Consider the following 15,655-nt stretch of genomic DNA (forward strand, 5'->3'; position numbering starts at 1 on the left):
GAAAAGAAAAGAAAAGAAAAGAAAAGAAAAGAAAAGAAAAGAAAAAAAGAAAAGAAAAGAAAACTAAGAAAAGAGAAAAAGAATAGCACATAAAAGAAGGACGGAAAAACATTCAATCAAAATTGCTCTGAATTAAGGCAGATTGAACCTTTTAAATAAACACAACATGAATATAAAGGAAGTAGATTGTTCTGAATGTTATGATGGGGTAAAAAAACCCCATAAAAACTCCTAAAAATTGTGATTTGTGTACTTTTCTCATTTCAACAAGGAACACATTTTGGTTAAAAAGTATTTCTAATGGCTACTTTTAGTTTTCAGGCTTTAAAACCTGTCCATGGCTGTACTGTTTATTGAAAACGGCATTTTCTTTTCAAGTTGTACTGATGTTTACTGAAAGAATCCTGTCTGCAGCACCTCCCCACTTGCCACCTCGTATCATGGACCCCCAGATCAACCAACTCACTCACAGGAGTTGGCAACAGGCAATATTGTTGAAGCCATTAACTTTCCAGATAAACTTGATAAGTTATGTTGAAACATTGTTTATGGGAAGCTGCACAAAGGCTTCCAAGGCTATAGGCAAGATCCTCTTGATTATTTTTGAGTCTTCTTGTCCCTTTTTTTCTTAATGAAGGAAGGGTTAGGATAGTGGTAGCTTTGTGACTGTGAGCTTCAGCCAGCTGCAGCTCCATGGCTTGCTCCATGCCTGGCAGCAGTGCTGCAACAGGTCCTCCGCATCACTGGGGTTATTCCCTAGTGTGGCATTCCGGGCTCCAGTGGAAGAGCTCTGCAGGGAAATGAAGCCTAGGAACACAGATCCAAGTGACAGTACATCCTGAGGCACATGGCAAGAAAAGTGCAGCAAGAACCAAGGTTCATTCCCAGAGCTGTTCCTTCTGCTGCTGCTTCAAATCATCCCTTCTTGGATGTTGCAGGAGAAAATCATCCATTCTACACCAAAAAGATGCTGCCTCACTTTTCAGCACAGTAAAGAGAAAATATCCATGCAGAGACACTTATATACAGCTAATGGCAGGAGGCATGTGACCTGTTGTCCTCTTCCATAGAGGCAGAAGTGTGCAAGGGTCATCACAGGTGAGCCTGACCCAGGTCCCCTCACAATCAAAGGAGCCCGACTGAGTTCAGCATGAACAGATGGGAGCCGGAGCAACCTTGCAAATCATATCAGGGAGTTTGAACCAGGTCATAGGCCTCTGCTTTGGTGTTTTTCTGGTGTTCCTCTACTTCTGAAGAATGGATAGCAGTCTTATTGTTGCCAGCTCTTCTGATATTTGATGTTTTTCTCAAAGCCTTTCTTTGTAGGCTTACAAGACACAGATATTATGGTTTTTAAGCTATTTTGTGGGCATGCTTTTAATATATTCTGGTCTTTTGTAGTTGGAAAACACAGGTGAAAGCCTCACCTGAGTTCCTAAAAGCTCAGAAATGACAAGGCAGAAGAAATGCCCACATTTATTAGTTTGTGAAATGCTGTGATTTTTTAAGCTGTCATGATTTTGGGTGGTTAACTATTTAAATATGGTGTTTACGGCAACAGTATGTTTTCAGTTCTGCAGACAGAATGAGGCAGTATGAACTGAATGCTGTGTTAGTCCCACAGAAGCTCAATCACTCCAACAGAATCTCTTGTGAGTAGGCAAAGTATCCTTCTAAGGAGGAAGATGCCATCTTCATCCTGCATAATAAAACATATAAGGAAAGTCTTCTTCCCTCAAGAAAGCATCATCTGGTTGTGGATCAAGAGGCAGTTCAAACCACCATATAACATCCCTTGAAAACTGGCATTTGTAGAGATGTCACATTTGAAATGTTACAGTTATAGGACTTCCATTATATGTATTATAAATCCACATTTTAGAGGGTTGTAATTTAACTGTATACAGTCGTTGTGCTTTGAAACTTGGCATAAAAATCACAGCCCTGGAGCAGATATTTTTGTAACAGAAAATATGTGAGAAAATTGATTTGACTTTTCAGAGATTTAGACGTGTTCAAGTTATCACTCAGCACATTAGACTTACAGAAGTGAAATTTAAGTGAGTTACCAGATACAAGAACATGGAGCTTTGGGTGGGGGTGATGTTATCCACAGCAAGTAATAATTTGGTTTTGATAATGATGAATAATGTAAATGCAGGGACATGCTGTGTGGGTTTTAACATGGGACTACTGAGCATTGGAGTCAGAAGGTAAATCAGTTGGAGTCATCTCCGAGATCAGCTTCGTGGATGCTCCATTTGTACTTGCGGGTGAAATCAGAACTAATTAATCTGGATGGAGCTGCTTAGCTCTGTAGGTGTTACAGGCAGGTCCTGGCTGTATGATGGGGAAAAGAGCCCCAAATTACCCCTTCTGTGAGATCAAGAACACCCTGTCCTCTCGGTGCTCAAGGCTGCAGAGAACTGGGAATAGGTGGGAGTTATTGAAAAGAGGTACCAGATAGACTCATGTCTGTCATGGAGTTGGTTGTTTGACTTGAAATGGTTTATTTACAACATTTTCATGAGATGTGCTTTTATTCTTTCCTTTGTTCCCCCTCCACCTACATCAGATTTAAAACCAGTGGAGAGTATTACATAAGTCTGTAGCTTATTATTATTGAATAATGTATATATCTGGAGTACTAGCTGTGCCATATGGACTTTTAACACCGAGTATTACTGAACCTGCAGAGCAAACGCATGAAAGTGAGGTGCCAGGTGAGAGGCTTTGCTGTTGGAAAATGCTGTAACTCTGGCAGCTGCACATGCACCAGGACCAGCCCGCTCAGTCACAGCAGCCGACTCTCCTCTGCCTTTCCTGCTCTTTCTCTGTTTCTGTCTGGCTAAAATGAGATAAAGATGTTGCTTTGTGAGTGGGGAAGACTGAGAGCTCGCCATGGAACCAGGCAGCATGGGAGTGGGTGCTGAGCAATGTGATGGACTAGGGGCACCCCTTGCTTTGATCCCAGGCCCCCCAGAGCCGAGCTTTGCTGTGTGGGTCCTGCACAGCCCCGCGATGCTGGGAGCCGGTGTGGGACCTTGTTGTGTTTACCTTATGGATAAGATATGCAGTGTAGCTGCCCCAGAAAAGGTTTGTAAGCTGACACTGTAAACACTGTAAAAGGTTTCATCTGTTCAAAGTCAGTCAGTTCAAATATCCTTCCTTTCTTTTCTTTCTTTTTAAAAATCTCCAAATTGGTTTCCCTGTTTCAAGTGGAGCAAATTGGAGCAAGCTTTATAGATCAATGTTAACCACATCAGATATTTCCCATTCTTGTTTTTCTTTCCCCTTTAATTGAAGAATAAAAAACAATGCTGAATAAATATACCTATCAGTATCTGGGGTATAGTAGGGGAGTTGTCAATAGGAATGAGTGAGGTGTGTTACAGACAAGGGTCTTTAAAACTCTTTAAGTCTGAATATCCGGACAGATTTGTAGAATAGAAATTCTTGGCTAGGTTAATCCCACACAGACTAATTTATATTATGGATAGGCATGTGTTTAAACAAATACAAGGCTTGCATAAAATATCTCCTGATTTGAGAGCTATAACAAGGATGGAGTGTATCACCACCAGGTCAGCTAGGAAGCCAAAACCTCTGGAAACATGGGGCCAACCTGACCACAGGTGGTACTCAGGCCAGCTGTAAGTCATCACTGTTCCTGTTAACTAATCAGAACAGGAGAATGGTGAAGTTTTTTTGGTCTCTGGTTATTTTAGACTCTCCCCCATGAATGTGATCATGGAGAAGCAATTTTGTGCAAGGATAGGATAGCCAGGCAGATTTTTTTTCAAGGCTGTTGCAACAGATGTGCTTATAGGTACGAAATGTGACCTGGTGAAAGCTCTCTGTGCTCATGTTTGGGAAGGAAATCTCATGGCCGTGATATCTCCTCAGTCACAGAGGGTAAGAGGGAAAAAGAAAGCCCAGACAGAGGGGGATCAGAGGGGAAGAAATCACAGCGTGGGGATGGATAATGATGAGACCATTGAGTTCTTATGTAATGCTTTTCACGAGGAGATCACAAAATAATCTGAAAGCTACAGCTTTCACAAAGGTGAAAGGGAATCCCAGTCCTGTGTTATATCCATTACGCCTGTTAGATCTTGTACAGATCAAAGAGAAGGAGTCAAGTCACAGCTAACACTAGTGAGCCAGTCTTCTCAAATGTTTTAGGCAAATAAGGAGAACGCAGTAAAAGGTTTGCTGTCCCGCTATACGATGTTAATTACAGAGTTGTGAAGGCACCTTCTACCTGGTATACATTCTGAAGGACCCAGTAATGAATGTGTTGGAGAAAATTTCCAGCTGGAACCCAAACAGAACCATTTAGAGATGCTTTACTGAACAGAAGTGCCAAATCTCTAGGTTAGGTTTTGGCGATGGACCAAAAATACTTTCCACAAGAGGTGATTATTATGTATGATTCATACAGTGCGTCCACACGAGTAAAAATAATGCTACTTAGCTCTCAGTGCTCAAAGTGCTTTTACATTTATAAGTGCTGTGCACACATTTGTTAATTAATGGAATAAAATAAGTTACATTTTTGTGCATTTAGCATTGACATTTTGACAATAAATGGTTTTGCAGACTTTATGTGTATCAGTGCGTTTGAGCAGCTTGTATAAATTGCACTGATGTTCTCAATTGTATTTGAGCAACATCTTAGTAATTTAGATGCTTTTTACCTTATGATGAGCAGATAGAGTGAAGGCTATCTGTAGATAGCAACATGCCATAAATAAAGTAATTTCTTGTCCTTTCTAATAAAACATAAATCTGTGCTTGCTCGCCTCTGTGGCTCATGCCCTGAAACCCACAGAACAACTAAATACAGTGGTGGAAGTCAAAACCCACTAAGAGCCATCATTAAGATTCCAACTGCGGAAACAGAGTTCTGTCCAGAAGATGGATTTTGTGGAATTGGTGTACCCAAGGTTAGGCATCGGGACTTGGTAAAGTGCTGGAACATCTGTTGGCTATTTTCAGAGGACTGTCAGCCTATTACCATCTATTAAAATTAATTTAAAAGTGATCCCTTAGAGATGAATCTCGTTTTTCTCTTTTCGATCCTTATGAAAAATGTTGGCATACAGTCAACATTTATATCCCTCTAGATGTTTTTTTTCCTAAACAACCTATATTAGAATTGCAATATCCTCTCATTCTCAATCGTAGGCATTTCTCGTATCAAGCTGGCTTAATGACCTCACACATGAGGACATTTTGACTGGGTTGCTGTCCCAGCTCCCATGCTAAATCTATAATCACATCTGGTCTCAAGCATAGATCTTCCTTACTGGTCTCACTCTCTCACAGGTGCAGATATCCCAAAACCAGTCTTTGAAGTGCAGTCATTCCATGAGTTGACCCAGCTGCCAGCTCAAGTCCTTGAGTTTTTTGGAAATTTTACATCCAATTTTCTTGTCTCACTGCTCATTGTTCTTCCTGATCTCCCTTCTGATTATCAAGAAAGACATAGAGATTGCATTTAGGTCATGCAGATTCCTAGCTTGGTTTCTTTCAGGATGCTGGTAATCAACCATTTTGAAAATAACTCATCATTTTACAATCATCATTATCTGACAAAACCCAATTTACTTTGTTGAACCCACCTAAGTGTCTCAGGCACAAATAGGGTATAACTGGGGACATACAGTAAGCAAATGATCTTGAATTTATCTCCTTTTTGTAAGAGATACTGGAGTGAGCACCCTGAGAATGGAAGTGTTTTTTCTAGCAGTATTGTAAATTTAATAGCTTTCTCTTCTGCCAGGTTCTGTCTTTTTCTGGTGGCAAAAAGATTACCTTCAGCATTAAAATGAGAGACATACAGTATTTGAGAAAATCAGCCTTTGTCCTTGGAAAATGGTCTTTAATAGCTTGCATTAATGAGTTTAATTTGATCTCTAAATGACAGATAACTTAATCGTAAAACATTTTCTTCAAGGAGAGAGATAAGGTAATATTTACATAAATGAGATTCAGTACAGGTTTTAGTAAGAGCAATGGTTTCAGAGCTGTTTCAAGTTATACCATGTGGCCTATATTCTTGGGAAGGCATTTTTTTTTTTTGTAGTTTAGAAGGGCTCTTTTTTATCTAAAACTTTCTGAATAAGAGTTTTGCAAACTGTGTATATTGTTGCTTTCTAACCTGGTCTGTAGCTGGTCTTTCACTTTGCTTCTACTACAGGAGTTTTTATCTCCTCATTGGGGAGGTATTATTAACTTTCTACCTCAATGTTATCTCTACCTATGTTCTCCCTCAAACAGAGGCTATATGGAGTTGCAGTACATTGCTGCTAATATAGGTTAAGTGAGCATTCTTCATCCCCTGAAAGTGTAATATTTATGACACTTGTTGAATTGTTGGAAACTTACATGTAGTCAGAAAAAATTGGTGTCCAAAGTGCTGCTGTCATCTTCCCAGCAGGGTGGGAAAAACTTGACTGCACTAATCCAAAACCCCTTTGAAGTCAATGGCTTTTGGATAAAGAGTTACTAACGTGAACATTAATGTAGGATGAAGGTGAGAATGATTAAAGAAGGGAGAGCAAACAAGGGAAATAGTGGGAGTTTTCTTTGGGGACTGCTCTCAAATGCATTAGGTTTGAGGGACAACTTAATCAAATTATACATTTTGCAAAGCTTTCTGAGTTTTAGGTGCTTGTATAATTTGGTACGTGGGGGTCATCTGGCCTCTTTAGATGGAAATACTTAAACAAGTTGAATTTTAAACCAACTTTGTAAGATCCAACCCTATTTTTTTTCCTCTGTCAATAATTTAGAAAATAGTGTGGAAAGCCCAAGTGACAGCAGTGAGCAGTTGAAACATACCCCAGCCCCTGAGGTGAGGTCAAACCTTTGCTTGACCTCACAGAGAAAATGGTGGCTGAGTTTATCATGACTGGCATTTTACCCTGCCTGTAACAGCACACCTAAAAAGATGTTTAAGCCATCATCTGCTACTTCCAGGAACTCTTTCTCCTGCCCTTTTTCTGCAGTTCAGACATTCATTGTGTACCCTCAAGAGCCTGCTCAGGACTTCTCAGCATCACAGGTAGAAACCAACATTCTTGTCCCAGCCACAAGACATCAGCACTCCTGTTTCTGCGGCAGGAGGGGCTGCTCTAGCATCCAAACTTAAATTACTCGTAATATAGAAGCTGGAAGAGGTTGCCCAGAGAAATTGTGGATGTTCCTGGAAGTATTCAGGGCCAGGCTGTATGGGGCTTTGAGCAACCTGGTCTAGTGGGAGGTATCTCTGCCCGTGGCAGAGGGGTAGGAAGTGTTTAAGGTCCCTTCCAACCCCAGGCTATTGATTGATTCTGTGATACTCATACCTGTCTGAAGGGTAGGAGGTACCAGCACTTGGTCTTTCTGTGTTTTTAAAACCTGTGGCTGTTTTCTATTCAGAATCATGCAGCAGCCACTAACATGATGGCAAGGAAGAGATTATGTTTCTGTTTTCAAGCATATTCTGACTTTTGAGTCATAGGCTCTGAGCAAGTAGTGCTGATTCTCCTGCTGGCCCTGGGAAGGACTGGAAATTGTATTGGTAGATATTGTGTGGTACTACAACAAGAACACAAGAATTTTCTGAAGTGACACCTCAATCCAGCAAAGAGCTTTTGGTGTTAGTGGAATGTAACATTTTTTGGAATTAGTCTACAGCAGTTTGGATACCCAGGCAGGTTTATGATGCTCATAATCAGTGGGAACTTTGGGGTATTTAAGTCCAAGCTGTACTAAAAAGATACTGAAAAACTGATGTTGTAAGGTAAAACGAGATGCAAAAACTTGGCTTATGGGATCACAACGCCCTGCTTGATTGTATGCTACAATTCCATCTTATTCAGCGGAGCTCCACAATGAGGATATAATGATAACTCTAAGTAAGCTGATGATTTATCTCCTCCAAAAGGCACGGTTGTTGTAAAACTGCCTATCAGATATTTTCAGAGTACTATCCTTCACAAGCCTTTATTTAACGCAGTTATATTTGCATGCACACCCTCTCTACCCATTTGCCATTTGTCACTGAGATAGCAAATTACATTCATCAGAATCCATTCATTCCCCCGGTTTCGCTGAATACAGGATTATCTTGGCTGTGTCAGCTGCCCTATGACTGGGAACTGTGAAAAATGGAGGTCGCCTTCAGATATTCCAAACATGTATCTTCAAAGGACAGTAGGTATTAAGCTGGAAAAGATTAATGGGCTTTATGTCATTGTGTTTGTGTGGCATAAAAGTGAGTTGTGCTGATTGATGGATATCTTGGTAAAAACAAATGCATTTTTAAACTACTCTCCTGCCCCTTCCCTGATAACTTTTAGTGACCATCAAAAGAAATATACTGAGACGTTCCCTTAAATCCTAGTCTGGTTTTACAGGTTTTTTCACCTTTGGGAAACTGAAAAACTTTTTGTAGTTGAGAAAGAAACCACATGTGGAATATTAAGGATTGGTTATTTTATAGCCTGCCTCTGTTTATATTAGCACTGCAGGACTATCACATCTTATTTGTCAGAATAACCATACAATATATAACTGGGACATATACAAATGATCAGCAAAAAATTGCGAATTCCTCAAAAAATGCTGTTGTAATTTCCTATTTTAGATCCAGCTTGGTTCTTTAGGATAGCCATTCTGCTTGTCAGGCAGGTGCTTTGTTCACACAAAAAACTAACGGCTCAGCACAAAGGTGTCCAAAAGGGAAAACTCTGCCTGTCCTTGAATAATACACTGTATTAAAAAGGTATTGAAGGTATTCACAGAGTGAATTCTCTCACGGAGAATAAGTAACCTTTAAAAAACAAGCAATGTATTAGGGAAAAAAGAGTTATCATTATTGATTCTCACAATATATGGGCACATTGAAAGGATATTTCCACCAGAGGAAAACCAGTGGTGTGCAGCGAAGCTTGTGAACTTTGCTTGTGACCACTGATGGGATCTTTTGTTTTTCGTCTATAACATCTTTGGTCGAGAGAGAACAGGAGTTAAAAAACCAGGGCCCTTGTCTAGTTCTGCTGCTCTTGTTTTCTGTGACCTTGGACACATCAAATCTCCACCTGGAGGCAGGGATCTATCAAAAGTGTCACAAAACTGCAATGCTGATGTGTTCTTGTGTGTGCTTGAGACCTGTGGGTAAAAGTGGTTCTCCACTGAGCAGTATTATGGGTTTTAATGTGTGATATGGAGATAGGCTTGGGCCATAGTGATAACTGCACTGGTGGTACCTGTGTGATACAGGGAGTAATTTGCCCTCAGCTGTTGAATATGAGCAGAGCTGTAGAAACAGGCGGGCACAAAGGACAAGGAGAGACATTCTGACCGTATTTTAAATTTATCTTGAGGTTCATTGTTAAGCGTGTTGCTACTGCATTTTGTTTTAGAGGCAGGGATTGCTGCAAAGCCCTATGTACAGGGATGTTTTTTGTATTAATATTTTAAACTGGTAATAAATTTCTGGTGGGGGTTTTTGTTGGGTTTTTTGTTTTGTGATTTTTTTTTTAAATTGCCTTTGGACTTTTAATTATCTTTGTCTCCAAGAGAAGTATGTGTTCCATCATGAAGTAGGATATTAAAGCACTAATAATAACTTTCTGTTTCTGTTTTTTAACTGCAGTGGGACCACCATAGAAACCATTCCACTCTATTTGTGATAAGCATAAATCATTTTATAATACATGTGGTTTGTATTATTTTTTCCTTCAACGGCTGCCTAAGTAATATGTTGGTTTAAGTAAGAGTTACTTCTTCACAGCTAGTCCTCAATGGGTATTTGCTCTTGATGTGATATCATAACGCTCCATTAATACCATTAGTAGCAGGAGTCTTGTAGTAATGTGGATTTTTATTTAGGTTTTTGCTTTGGATTCCAAGGAACCTCAAAACTCAAATCCATGGAAACCAAAGAGCTGTGTCCTGAGAGAGTGCATTTCTCTCTCCCTGGATTGAGGGGTGATCGAGAGATGTCCTTTCTGCCTGAAGCTGGGCTCTTTTGGATGACTGCAAGGTCAAGTAAATGCAGGGCATTTTGGCTCAGGTCTGCAGTGGTTTTGAAGCTGGGCCAAGAGTAAAGCTCTTAAGGCGAGGTGAATAGCTTTGTGAACATCATCACACAGTTCGTTGATTGTCAAATTCACCGTATCACCAGTCTGACACCTCTGCCCTGCTTAAATCTTGTTCTGAGTATGGAGGCAGTGCCAAAGCTTTGTATTTGCCATAAATACTTGACTGAAGTTCTTTGTGAGAGTAATTCTGCAGTCATAGACCATGATGTCATGCCAAAAGGAGCAGACAGTCGGCTAGGCTCTATGCTCTAATGGTTTCTGTGAAATTTGTAATAATACCAGGAGGCTGAATTTTAATTTACAGTGCTGCAAAAAGATTAGTTTTTACAGGGCCTGAAGCACTCACCTTCGGAAGGAGTGTGTGAAAACTTCTGCCCTCGACCAGGACTGGTTTCCAAGGGGAGATGCAGTCCTCTCTACCTTGTTTGGTTAGGCAGGCTGCTATCTGGACAGCTGGCCAGATGTGCCTGATGCACAGGAAAGGCAGCACCTCTGGCAAAGTGGATCACAGCTGCTGTGAGGTATATGGTAGATGCCTGTGTTCTTTTGCAAAACTGGTATTTCCATCTGTTAGTTGGTTGCAATAGGATTACCAGAGGATCAGATCAGGCTGAAGAGGAGACTGTCAAGAACATCTTTCTTTAAGGGGGCCAGAAACCAATGTCTGTCTCTTTGAAGAGTACTTCTGTATGTAGGCAGTTCAGTGAGTCACTTTGGTCCTGGGCAGGGAGGAACTCTATCAGAAAAACAGAAAAGAAAGAGATGGCAAATGGGGTCCCTGAAGATAAGCAAGAGAGAGATGTGGACTTCAGAACAGCAAACTCAGCCCTTGTCACAGAAATAGAAGACATTTCACACGATGTGCAGGGACGAGCTAGGACACTCCTGTCCTGACCTTATGGTGCATTAAAATCTCTTGTTCCTTATTCTGTTCTTCCTACAACTGAGATTTTGATTCTGTAAGAGCATGCCTTGGAAACCTGACTTAGTTGCCCCTGGTTTCTACAAGGGATGTCTCGTCAGGCAATGAAAGCCAACAGGGCTACCCGACCAGTTGCAGTCCAATTAGAAGCAAAATGGGGGATTGCAGTGTGGTTGAATCATAGAATGGTTTGGGTTGGAAGCAGCCTTAAAGACCATCTACTTCCAACCCCCTGCCATGGGGTTGCTTAAAGCCCCATCCAACTGGCCTAGAAGGTTCAGGACTCCTTCCTAACCAGCACTGTAGTCTAGGTGTATTAGTGGGTTCAGGCAGCTCTGAACCATGATTGTTAAGGATATCTTTGAGCAAGTATCTAACATTTGGGGTAAAGATATATCTGTATCAGAACAACTTGAATTCTTAAGGAGGCAAACGTTCTATCTGGTGTTACAGAGTATAGGCGCCGATCCAAGCACGTTGAAGTCAATAAAGCCCCTCTGTTTCGCTTCACTGGGTTTTGAATTAACTCCATGGAATTTTGATAAATGAAAAATGTTTCAGCAAGCTTCTGGTGTTCATCATCACCTTAAGACAGTAGGTCCTGATGGGATCAGGCAAGGGGTGTTTTATAAAAGGGATTTGCTACACGTACAAAGAGCAAAAAGTTGCTTCCTTCTCTTTGTTATTTGTTACAACATTCATTTGATTTGGGATTGAGAAACATTTTTAATGATTTTGCATTGGTTTTCTACTGTGTATTTTCTGGTAAGATTTAAATGGTTATGAAACTTTTTGTAAATATCCTGGTACTGGGGACACGCATGAAATACTTGGGAGTGCTGAAACACAGTTGGATTTGTTTTCATTGTGAGCTGTTATTTTGTCAGGACACAGGGTGGCAATGGCATGGAAACACTCATTAGGTGAAATAATCTATAATGGCTTTTGATCAGTTTTCTGCTTCAGATCTGTGCTCGATATATTCAGCTTGGCACTTGGGCATACATATAGCTATACCTATGACAGCATTTGGCATGTCCTGTGGATTGTGCTTGGCAATATCTTTTTGAAGCAGTGCATAAGTGCAGAACAAGGTATTCCTGTCCCCTAGACATATAGAGAAATTAAGTCAGAGAAATCAGACAGCCTGCCTGAGACCACAGCAAAAGAGCTGAGATAAAAACGTAGACATTTTCGATGCTAAAATATATATAGAGGCATAGAATGGTTTAGGTTAGAAGGGACCTTAAAGATCACCTAGTTCCAACCCCCCTGCCATGGATAGGGACATCTTCCACTAGACAAGGTTGCTTAAAGCCACATCCAATCTGGCCTTGAACATTTCCAGGGATGGGGCATCCACAGCTTCTGTCGGCAACCTGTGCCAGTGTTTCACCACTCTCACAGTAAAGAATTTCTTCCTAACATCTAGTCTAAACCACTCCTAGTTTAAAACCATTCCCTCTTGCCCTACCACTATATGCCCATGTAAAAACTTTCTCTCTGTCTTTTTTATATAGATACAGCTGTAGAGTATAAATTCCTCCTATAGCAGCAGCTGCACACAGAGATGTGCACATACACATGCAGTGTCCTCTCACACATTGCAGTAGAGGGAAGGGTCCTTTAGGAAGGGTTTGTGGGACCCTCAGCAGCTTTTCATCATTCCCGTGCTGCGATGACCATTTAGTCCCGGAGCACCTGCCCAGCCTCCCATGGAGCTCTTGTAGACCCTTAGTGGTCTATGAATGAACATACCCAGGGTGCAGAAACTTGCCAGTAAACTGAAAACTCACAAGATGCAAAGTGCTCTCAAAGTCACCAGGGAAAATACAAACAAACAAAACCCCAATGAGCAGAAACCAGGAGGAAATGTTTTTGCTGCTTTCTTTGTACCCAGGTCACTGCTGCTGCTATTAGGTCAACAGTGCTTTTATACCCAGTGAAGCAGTTTTCACTTAATGAGAACTATCCTAAAACCCTGGTCTTAAGGTCCATTGTACTGCAAAAAATGTGTTCAAGGCCAGGCTGAAAGGGGCTTGAAGCAGCCAGGTCTAGTGGAAGGTGTTGCTGCCCATGATGGAGGATTGGAACTAGATAATCTTTAAGGTCTTTTCCAACCCAAACCATTCTGGGTTTCTATGAAAATAGCCTAAGCTCTGTAAGCAATGCAGAATTTTACTAATTCTTATCAGGTGTAGCTAACAAAACCACCTGGAAGTTATCCCCATCAAAATGAAATAGAGCCTGGCAAGGAGAGCAGGGCCCAAGAAAAAAAATATATTAAAAAAAAAAATAGAATTCAAATATACTCACAGCCTTGAGCTGTGAAGCTGCCTAGTAAATGAACAGCTCATGCATTTTAACTCCCTTCTTCCTGTGCTGCAGTGTTCTTAATTTTGGGATTCTTTGATCCACCTATTCATAGCCATGAAGCGACCAGAATTTAATCAGGCTCTGACAGAGGATGGTTGGTTTTAATACCAGCCTTCAAAAAAGAGCTGTCAATCAAGGATGAGCTTTAATACCTTCAGCTTGGAGCTCCTTTACACTTCTGCTGCAGTTGAGCGGTGCTTGGTCAGCTGTGGAGGAGCTAGGCACCTACAAAAGGCACTGCGAGCTCCCTGGGCACAGCCAGGGGGAGTCCCTGGGAGTTATTCCTTGCCCTCTCTAAAGGGGTGGTGTGACACTCGAATCAAGATGCCATTTCCAAGCCAAATGGGAGGAGAGATTTCCTCTTTGAATAAGGAGTAACTTTCCTAAGTGTGCATCCTAAAAATCCTGCTGAGCTTCTGTAGGCCAGCAGGCAAAGCAGGTTGGTAGTCACTTGGATTAAACCTCTCCATATTGTAGCTAGAATGGGAACAGTGAGGACAAGGGTTACTTTCCCTACCTAATCTCGAGTTATTTTAGCGGGGGATGTTAGATAAAATAGTCAATGACTGGCAGGATGATAGAATATGGTTAATTTCAGATTTACTATCTGCCAACACATGCCATTCAATCAGATAAACACAGGATTTCAGCTGTCATCACAGTATCTTATGCATACTTAAAAATAGAACATTTTTTCTCACACTAAGAAGAAATGGAACAGGTTTATATATAGGATGTGTACAGTCAGGAGGCTAGAAATTTTGAAATAGTCTGCTGTTTCCAGAGAGATTCCTTATCTTTAAATTAAGGAATTATATTAGAAGGAGTGGAAATTCTCATTTGCAGAAGTTTTATCATTGTCAGCTGCACTGAATAAATAAAGGGAACACCTTGAGAAGTTGGACTATATAGAATGAGGCAAATGTCTGTAGGATTTACAGCAGAGAATATGAGACTATATAGAGACTCAGAACTTCTCTGCGTGGGAATATCATTCCTCCTCTGCTTTATACATTTCCATCCTTGCTCTTTTTTCTGTTCTGGTTCATATATTGGGCCTATCACTTCTAGTGCTTGAATATCTGCTCTGCTCACAAGGTGGAGATAGAAGATGACAATCTAGCACCACCCTAGCACTATCTTAATCCAGTTTTCACATTAAATGTAATTTAAGCACTCACCAACTATGGACTCCCTCCTGAAAACACCCAACTTAGGTAGAAACATAGAATCATAGAATGATTTGGGTTAGTAGGTACCTTAAGATCATCTAAACTCTCCTGTTGTTAGAATGTAGCACCTCTGGACAATGATAATTTACATTATGAATTCCTGAGTACAAAGATGAGTATGGCTTTTAGACTTGAGCATATAACTAGTCAAGGTCTTTGTTATACCCTTTGTGAAGAGTAGCTGGTGCCACAGTCCAGCATATTTTTAAGGTCTAGCCTGATTTATTTACGAGGGATGCACAGAACAGCTTGGTTCTGTGAGAATCATATAAGCAGACAGCAACAGGCAGTCTTCTTGCTGACAAATCTGCCAACACGCTTCCCTGCTCTGCCCTGCTGCTTTCTCTCCTGCTTACAAGCCTCTTTATTCCTTAAGACTAACATAGCCTGTACCTTCAGTCTCATATAGTATCACAGAATCAGTAAGGCTGGAAAAGAGCTCCAAGATCATACTTGGAAAGTCCAACCTGTGAGTGAATGCCACCGTGCCCACAAAAACCATATCAACTCTGAGTGAAGAAATTTTTTCTAATATCCAATGTGAACTTCCCCTGGTGCAAATTGTCCTATCGCTAGTTGTGAAATTTCCTAACTAGTATGATCATTCAGGTTTTGTAGTCACCTTTGATTCAGAGATGTCCTTATTAGTAGGTACTGGCATTTTCCAGCTTAACTGGTGTTTACCTGCTCTCATCCCCTTCTGTATTCTACTGGGATGCTCCAAAATGGGCTCTGAAATGACGTCCGGAGCTGTTCAGCATAACAGTGTCTTTGAAGCCAAGGCTTGGACTTGGCTTCCAAGAGCAGCTCCAGCAAAAAACCAGCATTTTCTACTGAAGATAAGGGAAAGAAGGAATTTTTTGAGAGCATTCCTCCCACTATTTCCGTGCAGGGGGAAGGCTGATGCTTCTTCTAGCAAGTGCAAAGGCACTCTTGAGTAGTTCTGCTATGACAGATCATCTTATTACCCATGGAGACACCAGGACAAGATGCTGAATTTCCTGTTGTTTGGGACTCATCCCTTTCTG

At 41.0% G+C, this 15,655-nt stretch overlaps 1 protein-coding gene across 3 annotated transcripts in view; it reads left to right on the forward strand.

Moving 5' to 3' along the window:
- MACROD2 (mono-ADP ribosylhydrolase 2) overlaps window positions 1–15,655 on the forward strand; it is an 840,112-nt gene that overhangs the window by 735,596 nt on the left and 88,861 nt on the right. The gene's annotated exons all lie outside the window — the stretch shown is intronic.

This window comes from Manacus candei, unplaced genomic scaffold (assembly GCF_025592945.1).
Source record: "Manacus candei isolate 608988 ecotype Guabito, Panama unplaced genomic scaffold, ASM2559294v1 h1tg000035l, whole genome shotgun sequence".
Classification (NCBI taxonomy): domain Eukaryota; kingdom Metazoa; phylum Chordata; class Aves; order Passeriformes; family Pipridae; genus Manacus; species Manacus candei.